The sequence below is a fragment of the Cygnus atratus genome, chromosome 4, assembly GCF_013377495.2.
Source record: "Cygnus atratus isolate AKBS03 ecotype Queensland, Australia chromosome 4, CAtr_DNAZoo_HiC_assembly, whole genome shotgun sequence".
NCBI lineage: Eukaryota > Metazoa > Chordata > Aves > Anseriformes > Anatidae > Cygnus > Cygnus atratus.
In genome coordinates, this window is record NC_066365.1 from 45046824 (window position 1) to 45060053 (window position 13230).

Consider the following 13230-nt stretch of genomic DNA (forward strand, 5'->3'; position numbering starts at 1 on the left):
TAAATATCGAGGGGAAAGAGGAAATTAAAAAATAATAATCATAGCCACTTATTTGTTTCACCAACAAATTACACTTGTAAAAAAATTACTTTGGCTGTTGCTAGATACATCTGTAACTCAAAATAGCTCTTCAAATGCCACTTGACATTCTGTAGGTGCATTTTCCTCTACAGGCTGCATGTTGCTCTCCTGAAATGGTGTTTGTCTCCTCTTATGCGCTGGCCAAAGTTGACCATAGCAACAGCAGCAAATTAAACATTGTAAGACTGCGAGCTCTAACATTAAGCCTGCAGGGATGTTACTCAGTTACCTTGGAAACTTCACAGAGTCAGCACGCCCTGGTATTTAGTTAGTTCAGGATGAAAAGCTTTATTTTGCTTTTTAAACTGAAGCTATTCTTGCATGTTCAGTTTATGCATATTTTATTTATCTGTCCAGTAGTACAGAATCATAGTCTGAATGGAACAATGTAATGTATGTAATTTCAAAGGGGAAAGAAGCTTTTATTAAACTGAATAGGAAGCTGATGTTGTTTGATCTTATTTATTTGTATTATTTTAATGTTTAGATTTATCCTTAGTATCAAAGTGTTATTTGGATGTATGGACATGCTGCATCTCAAGTGAAGGTCAGCAGCATGAGGCTATATCTAGGGCCTAATCATAATAGCAGGCTCTAATGCTGTCCTGTAGGAAAATAGGGGAGACTAAGCCTTCTACATATGTCCCTTTATTCTGTGAGAAGGGATCCTCCTCTTCTTGTAGGACAGGAAATAAATGTGAAGGAGGGGCTGCTTTTTTGTTTAGTGTTTGACAGAATCGGGTAATCTGTGCTTGCTACATAGATGCAGAGATGATCTCCTCAGCCCTAGAGTACAGGAGCAATAGTACAGGTTTTTGTCCTTCCCAGGACTGCTTAGCTCATAGCTCTCTGCACAGCCCCTTACTTGTGATATTCAGCAGCAGCTTAATCTTCAAATAAAAGAGAGGAGTGTAGCTGCATACAAACACTCTTACTGTTGGGAGGTCCTGAAGTCTGCCTGAAGCATCCAGCTATCATAGCAGTGAAAGTATTCATGGAAGGGAGACTCAGCATATAAACACTCCTACCTGATGTTATATTTTTAAAATAACAGCTAGTTTTGCTACGGACCTTCAAAGCTAAGCTTCTGTATCATGGAAAGGACTTAAAAAGGATATTAAACTCACCTCAAATATCCTTGCTTCGGAGATTAAGATATCCCGTGCTGCTTTTTGTTCACATAATAACAATTCTCCTTATTCTTTCTAAGTATTCCTCTAATAGAGGCAAGTGACCAGCTAGAGTTGGCTTGTGATTGTAGCATGACACTTCAGGTATTCTCACTTCTTTCTGATTTCAATGGAAGTAAATTAAGTAGCCCTAGAGGCATGTTTACTACTTACCTGCTGGCCTTCTTGAACAATGTTAAGCAGAACTATTTTATACATCTTGAATTAAAACACCTGTAAGCTTGGCTTAAAAAGTCACAGCAATACCTTCTAACAAAAGAAAGAAACAGCTCCAGGCTTTTGAGAAGGAAAGAAACCCTCCATTCAACAGACCTTTCATGCTGTAAATCTTAAATCAGTAAGATACTTTTCTCTCAAATTCTGACAAAAATTATATGTATACATTGTCTACCTACCTCTGTGTGTGTGTGCATGTGTCTGTACAAAATAACAAAAGAACCCCATCTGTTTGGCCACTGAAGTTGACAGCAGGCCACAATGATCCTGAAATCCATTTAGGTTTTGGTTTTGTTCTTTCTGCAAAGGTTTGAACAACACTGGCAATGCTCTCCTGTGGCAGGAATTCATCCAGAATCGTTGCTTAAGAGATTACAACACTATACTTAGATTTATTTACAAACTTAAATATTTGCTCCCTAAACCTAGAGCTGCATGTTCCCTGAGCCCTGTTTGGTGAGTTGCCTGATTGGCTATCCTGAGGATATTCTAGAGCATGTTAGGAACAGTCACAGCTGTGTTTGTGAAAAGTGGTCGTTGGCCACTCTAAAACAGAATTGATCTGCCAGTTTATCCATTATGTTTGCAGGTAATAGATTGTGCCGGTATTTTAAACTGTGGTGTTAGATTTATTGTGTATTTAGCAATCCTGAAAACTTTTGTGTGTGTAAACTAACACTGATGTGACCATACAAAACAGGTAGAGACCAGACCTGTCAAGAAGTCAGTAGTAATAGTATTTAGAGCCCAAATTCTGTCTGCTGTTTTGAAGATACTTCAGGGCTTTCCTGCAGTGATCTGCAGAAAAATAAAATGCTTTGCTAATTTCATTTGCTTCTGTAAAATATGTCACTATCTTTTATTTCATTTTCTGCTTGAATGAATGTCAAGCCAGACATATTAAATCAGAATGCCTTCTTATGGAAAATCAAACTCCTGATTTTATTGTGAAACTTCTGTTATCAATAAAGCTAGACTACCTCCTCTTGTAACTATTAACATTTCTGTAGAGAAGGTACCTTAAATTTGTCTTATTTTTGTATGGTTTTACAACTAATGTGACAATGCCAAAAAAAATCTCAGACAACGACTCCAGTGCTGGGCCATCTGTGATACTGATGTGTGGGAAATGGAGCTGTGGATTAGTCCAGGCATGAACCAGTATCCTCACATGTGATTTAACACGTGCATGTCACTCTCAGCAGCACTAAGAGGGGGCTGAGCTGCCCTAGGGTAGCTTTGTCTCCTACTCCTTCCATTGTTCTCACCTTGTGCATGTGCCTCTGCACCAGCTTGTGCTTTTGCTGATGAGTATAGGTGTATCTCTCTGGACTGAGAGATGGTCCTGCTTGAGAGCTGATTCTTTAAAGTGTTAACATTCTGAAAGTCTGTTGTTCAGCACAGTTTCTTGATTATCCAATTTCATGCTCCTGCTTATATCATCAGTTAATCCTGGCTGCTGACCTTCACTTGAGATGTAGCGTGTCTGTACATCCAAATAACAGTCACCACTTCAAAGCTGAGAAGTGCTGGAGAGAGCTGACTTGTTAACAGTTGGTATTCCCAACCTGGCATCGTGACCGGAAGAAATTGTCTCTCTGTTAAGCCTGGATATTAAACTTTTTTTCCCTTCTTCTGCCACCAGTATGATATGGAAGTTCTAAAGAAGTAAGCTACCTACTTCTGGGCTTTCTTCGTGTCAAAATTTTATCAGTATTTCATGTGTTTCCCCCATACTCAAACTTCTTTAAATCCTTCTAATTTTGATTAGAGCAGCCTGCATTTGCACTCTTCATGCTGCTAGCTCTATTCAGCAAGTTGCAGCGTTCCCCTTAAAAAGGGAATGCTGACTGAATAAATATTTTGTGGATAGTCTGACCTATGATTCACTGATACCAATGACTAGCTTTCTGTTGATTTTGGTACATGCTGGATCTTATCCCCTGTGCAGTGTCAACTTGAAGCTCACCTACCGTGCCCCGGTATTTTTCATGCTACCATGTATGTAGGTGAATGTTTGGCCTGGGTGGGAAGGATTTTTGAACAAGAAGGTTTGAACATACTCTCTGCATTTCACTGCAATCTGTAAAAATCAGGTTAGAGCTAAGAGAGATTGCACTACGGGGTTGATGCTTCAGCCATGCTGCACTATGCAAACAAATAAAATAGATGAAAAAGCACTATTACAGAAAATACTTGAACCTGCTGTGACCTTTGTAGAGGACGCAGTACAGACTGGCTCGAGTCATATCAGCTGAGGAGGCTGATAGTGTTCAACATCCAAAAATCAAGAATCAGCAAAGTCGTTTCAGACTTCAGAGGGAATTGCTTCTGATAAAAGACAGTAGGAACATCACAAAGGGAAATGCTTTCCTGACATTTTAATGTGAACCAGTAAAGCAACTCAAAACCCGGGGATTGTTTGTTAACTGGTTAATCTTTCTCAAAAGCAAACTGTGATGGTATAGTAAAAGAGAACAAAACGCTTCAACAATCCTGGAAAACTCAGGCAGTTTGGTTCATGACCTAGGGCTGGGTTTTTTTTTATTGTCCCTCCCCCCAACTCCCAAAAAAAAAAAAAAGTGTTACATTTCAAAATTCTTTCTGATTATCCTGTGGACTTTTTCTTCATCTCTCTACTGTACAAATGAAGCACAAGATTTGTATGGGGCGGTGGTACTAACCTTGGCCAACAATCATCTCCCCTGATCATTAGAAAGTTGTATTGTGTAGCCTCTCTTAAAATGCTCATATAAATATTTTAATAATCAGACTTACATGAACGTCAATGTAAATAATAACTAGAAACACTGCCTTTCTGGATTTTGTTGCCCTGCACAGCTTGTCTGTGGGATGAATTGTCTGAATTGAGTAACTGGCCGTTGTGTCTTTATTTCAGATAATCAGCTTGTGCAAATACAGTGTGTTTAATGTTCGTTGTACTGAAGTATAAAAATGTTTTATCTGCTAGCGTACTGTAGAGTGTAATTTTAAGGAACTATCACATTATAAGCCATCAAGAGATATGTGTGCAGCTTTCCAAACCTGTGAGATAATCTTCCTTTAGAAACAAATAGCCCTCATCTAAACACGTCAATTAACTAGTCTCCTGAAATCTCAGATACTAAATATGGTTCTTTCATGGGATGTGCTTTCAAAATCATTTGTACTGAGATAATTTGCAGTTGAACAGGCAATTTGTCATGTATAGTATAGGGTGTAATGTTGCATTGAGCAGCTCCCTCTGTAAACCGGTAAAGTTCTTCAAAAGTATATGGAAAAAATGGTGGCAAATTGCTCATCTTGCAGGGAAGAGGAGGAAGGGATTGTGATAGAGATACTGATGTAATTGAAAATTGCACTCCTGGTACGAGTTTTCATGTTCCTCTTGGACGTAGCCAGATTTGCAAGTTGTGTGGGTCTCATTTCAATACACATTCCTGTCATTTCAGTGCTGGGGCGTTAAACGCATTCAAATGATGATGGAGTCAAACTGTGGGCAAAAATATTGCTCCTAATGCAGATTCATCAGGTACTAATAGGGTGTATGTTGTGGGGGCCTAGGAGTCCACGCTGGCTGTGAGGCAAAGGCATTTTGCCTTACATTGCATGTGGAGATTCGACTTGCAGCACGGCTACAAAAGGTTTTCTTGTAGCCCAGTCTATGTATGCGAGTCTGGCAATGAAAACAGATGGTGTATATTTTTCCATTTGTCGTGTGATAAATAGCTAGTTCTCTTCACCGTTTGCATATGCCTCTTTTTCATTCTCCAGAGACTCTCTTCTGATTTTCTCTTCAGAATGCTTTTCCAGACATGTACCATGATGAACTTGAGCTTCATCACAGTCCTTGTTCCTACACTTATAATTTCCAGCTGTGGCCCTGATCCTGCAATATGAATACAGTGATACTCTGCAGGCATCACAGGGAACCCTCAGGAGTGGGTCAGGTCTTCGTTTTTATAGCAAGCAATAGTAATTCAGCTCTCTGAGACTTTAAAACACAGGTTATAGTCCCTTTGGAAATTTTTATGGATGTATTTCATCTTGGAGCGGTGCCACCAATGCCTATCTATTGCTCTGTGATACAGTTCTGACTCCAGAGAGATGTTCTGGCTGAAATATTTCCAAAATAACTCTTGCTATCCCAGCTATATTTGGACTAATAGTGAGATAAGTTATAGTTTATCAGATCAGCTTTCAGGGCTTGCACTGTAGTGGGGCCCTGAGGCTTCAGAGAAGGGAAAGTTTATGCAGGTCTCCCACAGCATTTCCCATCTCTTCTGCCCGATCCCCTTTAACATAAAACCATACTGTTCTGCCTCCCAGTGCAGCTGATTCTTTCTGCCTCTCCCGTCCTTCAGCTTACATAAAAGGAATCTATTTTACGAGGTCATATTTATCCTACTGAGTAGTAGTTTTAGTCGTTGGTTTTGATAAATATTTATAATTTGATAATGCTGGAAAGCTGACAATCAATGCCTACGTGTCCAGTTTTGTGAGGACTGTCTCTGTTCTCAGTCAGGTGATCCAAACAGGTAAATTAGGGAAAGGATTTTGAGGAGATAAAGGAGTAGGAGAGGTGCAAGAACAAAACACACAAATACAGCAAATGTTCAAATAGTTATGGTAGATACCTAAATTGATTCATTTTTATTTGTAGAAAATTACGGGAAGAGAGAGGGAAAATGCTGATAGTTTATAGTTGGAGAAGCAAAAGAAAAAGGAGTACTGCACTGGTTTCAAAAAAAAAAAAAAAGGAATCTAAGTTTTTTGGATTTTATCTTAATCCCCTCCTTCTGTGAAAGTTTGCCACTGACTTCCATGGGACCGTAAACAGATCTCTTTATCTTCTGGTATACAGTGACATCTACAGAGAATGAAGTACAGGCTGTGGAGCATAGAAAGCAGGGCTTTCCCATTTAGCACCATTTCTTTTGGGCTGTGGATGGCAACAGTTTTTGTTTTATGTATTCACTAGTGTAGACTTGTTACTCTTTTTTTGCTTTTTAAACGCTTGTACATTATTTATCTTTGTAAATTCCTATAAGATCTAGGTATTAAAAAGAAAAAAAAAAAGTTTTTTGACTCCAATGGAAATTGACAGTTGGAAATGTAAGAGCAGTTTACACACCCAAACAGAAATGAATTTGTCGTAACAACTGTGTTGTGAAGAAGTAGGTTTGGATGATTTCAGTCTGAGTCTTTATTCAGAAATTATCATATAAAATGGTTTATTATTAGATACGTTCATTAGTGATGTAATGGTTTAAATTAAAGAAAATACTGAAAGGTAAATGAAAATTTCACGTTAAGAAATCAAAAAACAGGGCTTTTTTTTCAAGATTTTTCTGTTAGACAAAATCCTTTAGTCTATTGCATGCATTTCTTGGTTAGGCTTAACTTCGTTGATTTTGGGTTTTGTTTTGTTTTGTTTTAAAGTTTTTGCAAGTTTATTAGAAACTAAAAATAGCCAGCCTCTGCAGTATGATTGTATTGATATTTTATCTTTTATTTCTCTACATAAGATTGGAATACAGTTTTTGTAAAACTTGACAGCATATTATAACTTCATGCACTGCATATAGTCTCAGTGACTTCAAGAAGACCATTTGATGCAGAAAGTTAAACATACGTGCAGATCTTAGTAACCCTTAGGCTACTAGGGCTCTAAAACCACATTACAAAAAGACTTTGTAATAAGTAAATTTTTTAATGAAGCTAAAGGGAGACGAAAGATAAATATTTCCACTCCAGAAATGGAAAGACAAGGAAAAAAAATAATATTTTTATTTCTGCTGTCATTAAAAAGGTAATTTATTAAGTATGTATAAGAATGTTGATACCTAGGCTCTGAACTTTATGGCATTTATTTTTATGATTTTTCTTATTCATGCTTTATAGGTAAAGATCGTAATTTTAATAAGGTATTTCAAAATATGATCATTTGAGGGTAATTTTTCTTTGCTCTTGAATAACATTAAGTGTATTAGAACAGGGTTTAAAATCACTAAAAAATGTGCATAAATGCATCGGGTGTTGTGTAAGGGTGTCTTTTTTTCCCTACCTGTTCAGATACTGTATTATGGCAAGCCAGATTCAGGCCTCGTTAAATTAATACAGCAGAATGATAATCAGAAAATTGCCAAATAATGAACAAAACCCAGAAGTTCTAAAACTTAAGTTATTGTGGCTAGTGAGCAGGTTTTATAGCCTAGGCTCTCATGTCTGAAAAATGACCCTGATAGTTTGCCAGCTGACATTATGTGTTAATTTGTGTTAAACTCAATTTTCATAGAAGAAAAAACATGAAGCAATGTATTATCTCAGTGGAGCGGGAGGGATCACTTAAAACCCATGTAGTAAAATCTACTCATATGTACAAAGTTCTTGGCAAAAAGCATCAAATCCTTTGGAGAAATAAATAAGTAAAACAATTGTCTCTTTAAAATAATAAACAAACATTAAAATACATGTAAGCAGTGAATGCTAGAAGGACATGTATGATTCTCTAGGTATTCAAAGACTCTTATGCTCCAATAAAAGATAAAAGTGTATAATAGATTAAATATGTCCATTCCATAAGAGACAATAATTTTAAATAAGTGAATATGCTAGTGGAAAAGTTTTAGCGTTCAGGGGTTGTCAGCATTCTTCCTCTTGTAGAGATCTATAATGGGGCCCAACTCTGGATTTATTTTCTTACTCTTACAGTCAGAGATTTTTAGTTAGGGTTGAAGGGAGTAAGAAAAAAAGAAAAAAGAAAAACCACGTTTGTTTATGCTCCATAGAGTTTCACAAATAATTGAACAAACTTCCATTTGTGCAGTGGTTTCAAGTATGACTTTTCTAACATAAATTACAATTACAGGAATCTTTCAATTGGTGCACAGTTATTACTGCAAGAGGCATCTGGAAAATGTCTTCCATTAGCTGTGGTTTTTGGCAGAGGCTATAAGCAAGCATGGTCAGTGTAATTAAGCTGACAAGTGTTCGAGATACTGTATTTGTTTACTGTGTGTTCTTTCCTTCAGTAAATATTAGTATTTCTTCTAAATCTTCTATTCTAGCTGGTGACCCTGACAGCATTAAACCTTAGTATAGCATGTAACACAGCAGCATTAGGGGGAAGGGCATTTAATTAAAAATATTAGAAGCTTTCTTAGTAACTACCTGTTTGGGATAGCTGTATGCAATTGGTGAGTATCAACAAATTTCTCTGAGAAAAGCTCAATCTGATAGAGAAGGCGAAATACCTGACCCCAGCAGATTACTCCCTTGTGAGCTATAAAAATCCTTTGCTGGAGAAAGTCAGCCTAGAGCCCTGAACTTCAGAAGCTTTCAAAGTTTTGTAGGCTCTTTGTATGGATCCTTTATTTCTTTCTGATAAATACCAAAATAGGAAGCTTGTGAGCTTGAAAATTAAGTTCTTTAGGGGACCTATGAGGTTGAACCAGCTGTACTGGCGAATTTGGATAAATGCTGAACAACCATTTCTTGGTCAGGTGAAATCTAATGAGTGTTAAGGCTGAGCAGCAGCTTTCTAGCTCACTTTATTTGGTTTCAAGTTTGCAGTGCTTTTTATAACTTCATGTACCTCTTCATTTAGACACCTCTTTATGTTGTAAACCATGGTGAGACTGGACCAATCTGATGTAACAGGTGCAAAGCTTGCATGTGTCCCTTCATGCAGTTTATTGAAGGTGGAAGAAGGTATCAGTGTGGATTTTGCAATTGTGTAAACGATGGTAAGTGATATTTCTCTGATCTGTGATTCATACAAATTCCATAAAACCAAAAAGGAACCGTATCCCTGAAATGATTTTCCTTACTAGCTGACTTGAAAATAGTTTAGTGAGATGCAGTAGCAAGGGCTATTTCACAAATTAAAAAATAAAATAAAATAGTAAAAATACTTAAAACACTTCTTCTTCAGTTCAATGTTTAAAAATAAATATAAGAAAAAATAATGCTAAACCATGAATTCCCAGTCCAGTCTGTTATGGTCAAAAGCTTATTTTTAAATATTATGTCAGCATAGGATACAAAGCTGCTTGTATTGCTAACCAAAAGCAACTTTTGTGTAGAGAAATTAATTTCTTGAAGAAATCTAAATGTTCAGCAAAGAATTATTTAGAACCATGTTAGACTAGTCCTGGCCACGACTGTGGATACAGTGGTTAAATAGCCTATTAATCTTCCTGTGACAAGTGTTGGTTTTCACAGAAGATACCATGCCATATTTGTTCAAGTGTGCTGCATGTGACTCATAACTGTTCTTGTGCTCTTGGCTAAATCCCAGATCTTTGCCAGAAGTAGCCTTTCTAGACATTTGTATCAAGTTGGATTTCCTCAGCTGGATCACAGTGGTATAGTGCTTTCCCTAATACAGTAATCTTTTCAACTCTGAAACGTGAACCTTGACAGGCTCATTCCAACTTCTTTTCTGCCTGAGGCTCAGATGTTTGTGCAAGCATAGCAGATAGCAAATTTCCTAGTTTGTTAGCAGTTTAAGCTCTCATAAAGAGAAATTTGAATGTGTTATGAACATTTTAAGAAAGACATTTCAATTGCAGTATCATTTTCAATCATGCTTTGTATTAGTAGAGTCTTTTATCCAAATTGGAAAGCACTTAAAAACATTAATGAGACCTTAAAATGCCCCAAAAACTAGGTAGATACTCTGCATCCCCTGCTTTTAACAGACAGAAATATAAAAAATAACATTCTAAGTGTGTATTGATTGCGGAAAAAAGCTAAAATCTAGAGGTGACTCTTCCTAGTGTGACTAGCCATTAGACTAGCTGCCTGTAACTTGGTGGAGGCAAAACAACTTGGTTTCTTAATGCTTGCTTTGGAGTTCTACATCCTTTATCTACAGCTACAGAAGGTTCCCGATGTGATGGACTGAAGGCAGCATGCTGTACAGTAGGCCAGGTTTGTGAACATTGCAGAGCTGTTTCCAGTGAAGTCATAATGTTGCACAAAGCAGCACAGGCTTTAGGAAAAGTGCTGTTTTTAACTCCGGTGATGTGAATTAAGCTTTGAGTAGATGGTGTCTTTCTAACAAAATAGCCATCATTTAATCTGTAGCCTGAGGATAGCAGACTCCTGCCAGTGGAAATAACCTGGGTCAGTTTTACCTCCTCAAGCTTAATGGAGTAGAGATAGGAGAAAATTGACATTCATGGGGGAATATGCCGTATTCTCCAAATACAAGAGGAGCTGACATTACTAGAATGTTGTGAGGTTTGTTTGTTTTCTTAAATCAGTGTGAAGAAAAAAACATTATAACCTGGCTAAGTGTTTACACACCTCCTTGATCAATAACAGAGGTGCCTATGTTACCACATGGTAACTATTGAAAGGAGTTGTTGGGTTGTTCCTCTCCACACTGTAAACATTTTTTTTCCTGCTCTTGTATTGGTTTTTAGTCCCGCCGCTCTTCTTTCAACATCTGCACCACATTGGCCAATGGTAGACCATTATGAAAGACGTGAGCTATCTGTGGGATCATATGAATACGTTGCTACTTCGGATTATTGCCAAGTGCGTATTTCCAATACACAAAATAATTTATGATTTTATGTCAACACAAACAAAATCCTTTAAATACCTATGCTGGAGTAAATGCACTTATAAGCTGAATATCAGAGTCCAAGAACATTTTAGAAAATGTATAGATGTGGAGGATTTAAGCTTACAATAACGTTTTGCTCTTTTGTGCTGGAGACTAGCAACAGAAACAAATTGTGTCTCAGTCATGGATCACAAGTCTTCAACTGAGGCGCTGGCTTGGTCCTTGGAAACATTTAGAGGATGTTCAGAAGTTATAGTTCAAATTCTGTGATGTAGTGTTGCTTTTTAGCTGCATGACTTACTAATTTTGCAGACAGACATGCACCTGAATTGCCTTCTCAGCTTTTGAAACCTTAGCATGGGAATTTGAATCTTTTATTGGCATGAGTAGTTTTAGTGTTCTGACCAGTAAGTTATAATGGAATGGGTTTTCTGTCCTAATACTAAATTAGTCAAGAATTTGGTCCAAAGTCTACTCAAGCCACTGGAAGTATTTGTAGTTTATTTTATTAGATAACTGTATTTTGTACTTCCCAAAGCACAAATTATTTAAGCTTTTCAAACTTTTTTACAAAATTTTTCAAAATTCCTAGCGTGACCTCACCTGCCCACAGCATGGACATATTTTTTGGTCATTTCTGAAAGTGGGTGGAATTTTCTTTCTATCAGCGGAATGCGGATATGATAAAATTAGGAAAGGCGGTTCAATCCAACAAAGTACAGTTAACTGTATCCAACTGTATCCAAATCCAACAAGGTACAGTTAACTTCCTCAGACCATCAGATTATTGCTGGTGTACAAAGAAATGAACAGGTTGTTTAATTCTGGTCTCTCACAGGGGTACTGCTTCAAAGTCCAGTGAAATCCCTGAGACTGCCTTTAGAGATTCCATTGACATCTGCAATGGTTTAGTCTAAACAAAAGGAGGTTTAACCTCAGGACAGGAGAGAACTCAGTGGCTGTAGTGGGGCATTATAGAAATAGCGTGGGATCCTTGTTGTAGCTTTGCTGCTTTCTGCAGCTAAGTTTTTGGAAGTGTGTATACTGAATAGCTCCATGCCATTTTCACAGTTCTTTTTGTCTATGTGTAACCCTGTGTTCATCATCACAGTCTTGCTTTCAGTGCAGTGAATTTGCCATACAGTTTAAATGAGGGAGCTTCTGTCATAAGCCATCCAGCATGGTTTGTCTTCTTGTTGCAAAGGCCTGTCCCATAGATTCAGCAGAATGTTACAAAAAATAAATCTCTGATAAAATCAACACTCACACTGGAAATGTTAAGTCACTGAATTTTAGAGAAGTTAACATTATTTTATAATTATTTTCTCATTTTGCTCCAAGTTAGAAAAGTTTAGTTCTTTTATAAATCAGTTTAAGACAAGAACTGAAAAGCCATTTCCTTTTGCACTTATCAAATGACAAGGATGAACAGCTACAGAAAATGTTAACAAATAACAGCTGTTTTGCATTATTGTGCTCCTGCTAAGCGGATGTGGCAAGAGCACAAGTTCTCATTTCTGCCATATATTTGTAAGAAATTATGCAGGAATTCTTTATAAATAGTGATGTGCTACGAGAGTTCAAAAAGTAGTGTTTGATATGTTTTTTGAAACTAGAATCCAAATACAGAAAACAGAACAGGTTTTAAAAATACTGTCTGGTTTTAGTTGACAAGAGTTAATCTTAATTTACATGATTCAAATGAAGTGAGATCAAGGGTGTAATGTTTAATTTTATGTGTTCCAAGGATATGACTGTGAATAAGTCATAACTCAAGGATTAGATTATTTTTTCTTAGGTGGAGTTTTCTGCGGTTTATTTGTAATTAGTATAATTTGGTAAGTGGTCAGAAGTCTTTATATGAAGGCAGTGAAATAGCATCTATAACTATAATGGAAAAGTTGTCCTGAATTTGACACCAGGTAATGACCACTACTCATCTTAATGAAAATTAAAAAAACTGAACTTAAGCGTATGGCTAGGCCCATGATGATAGAGTACTATGTGCACTCTATATGATCTTCCTGGGTACACCTGTAAGCATTACATTGCTTTGTTTATAAACAAAATAAAACAATCATCATCTTGTTAGTTACAGAAGCTTGGTCAGTAGTGTATATCACAATATGTATGCTACTTACATGTCTCTTATGTACGACTGTG

The 13230-nt window shown here is 37.0% G+C and overlaps 1 pseudogene; it reads left to right on the top strand.

The window, feature by feature from the left end:
• Nucleotides 1-13230, top strand: part of LOC118252062 (protein transport protein Sec24D-like) — a 197784-nt pseudogene that overhangs the window by 171452 nt on the left and 13102 nt on the right.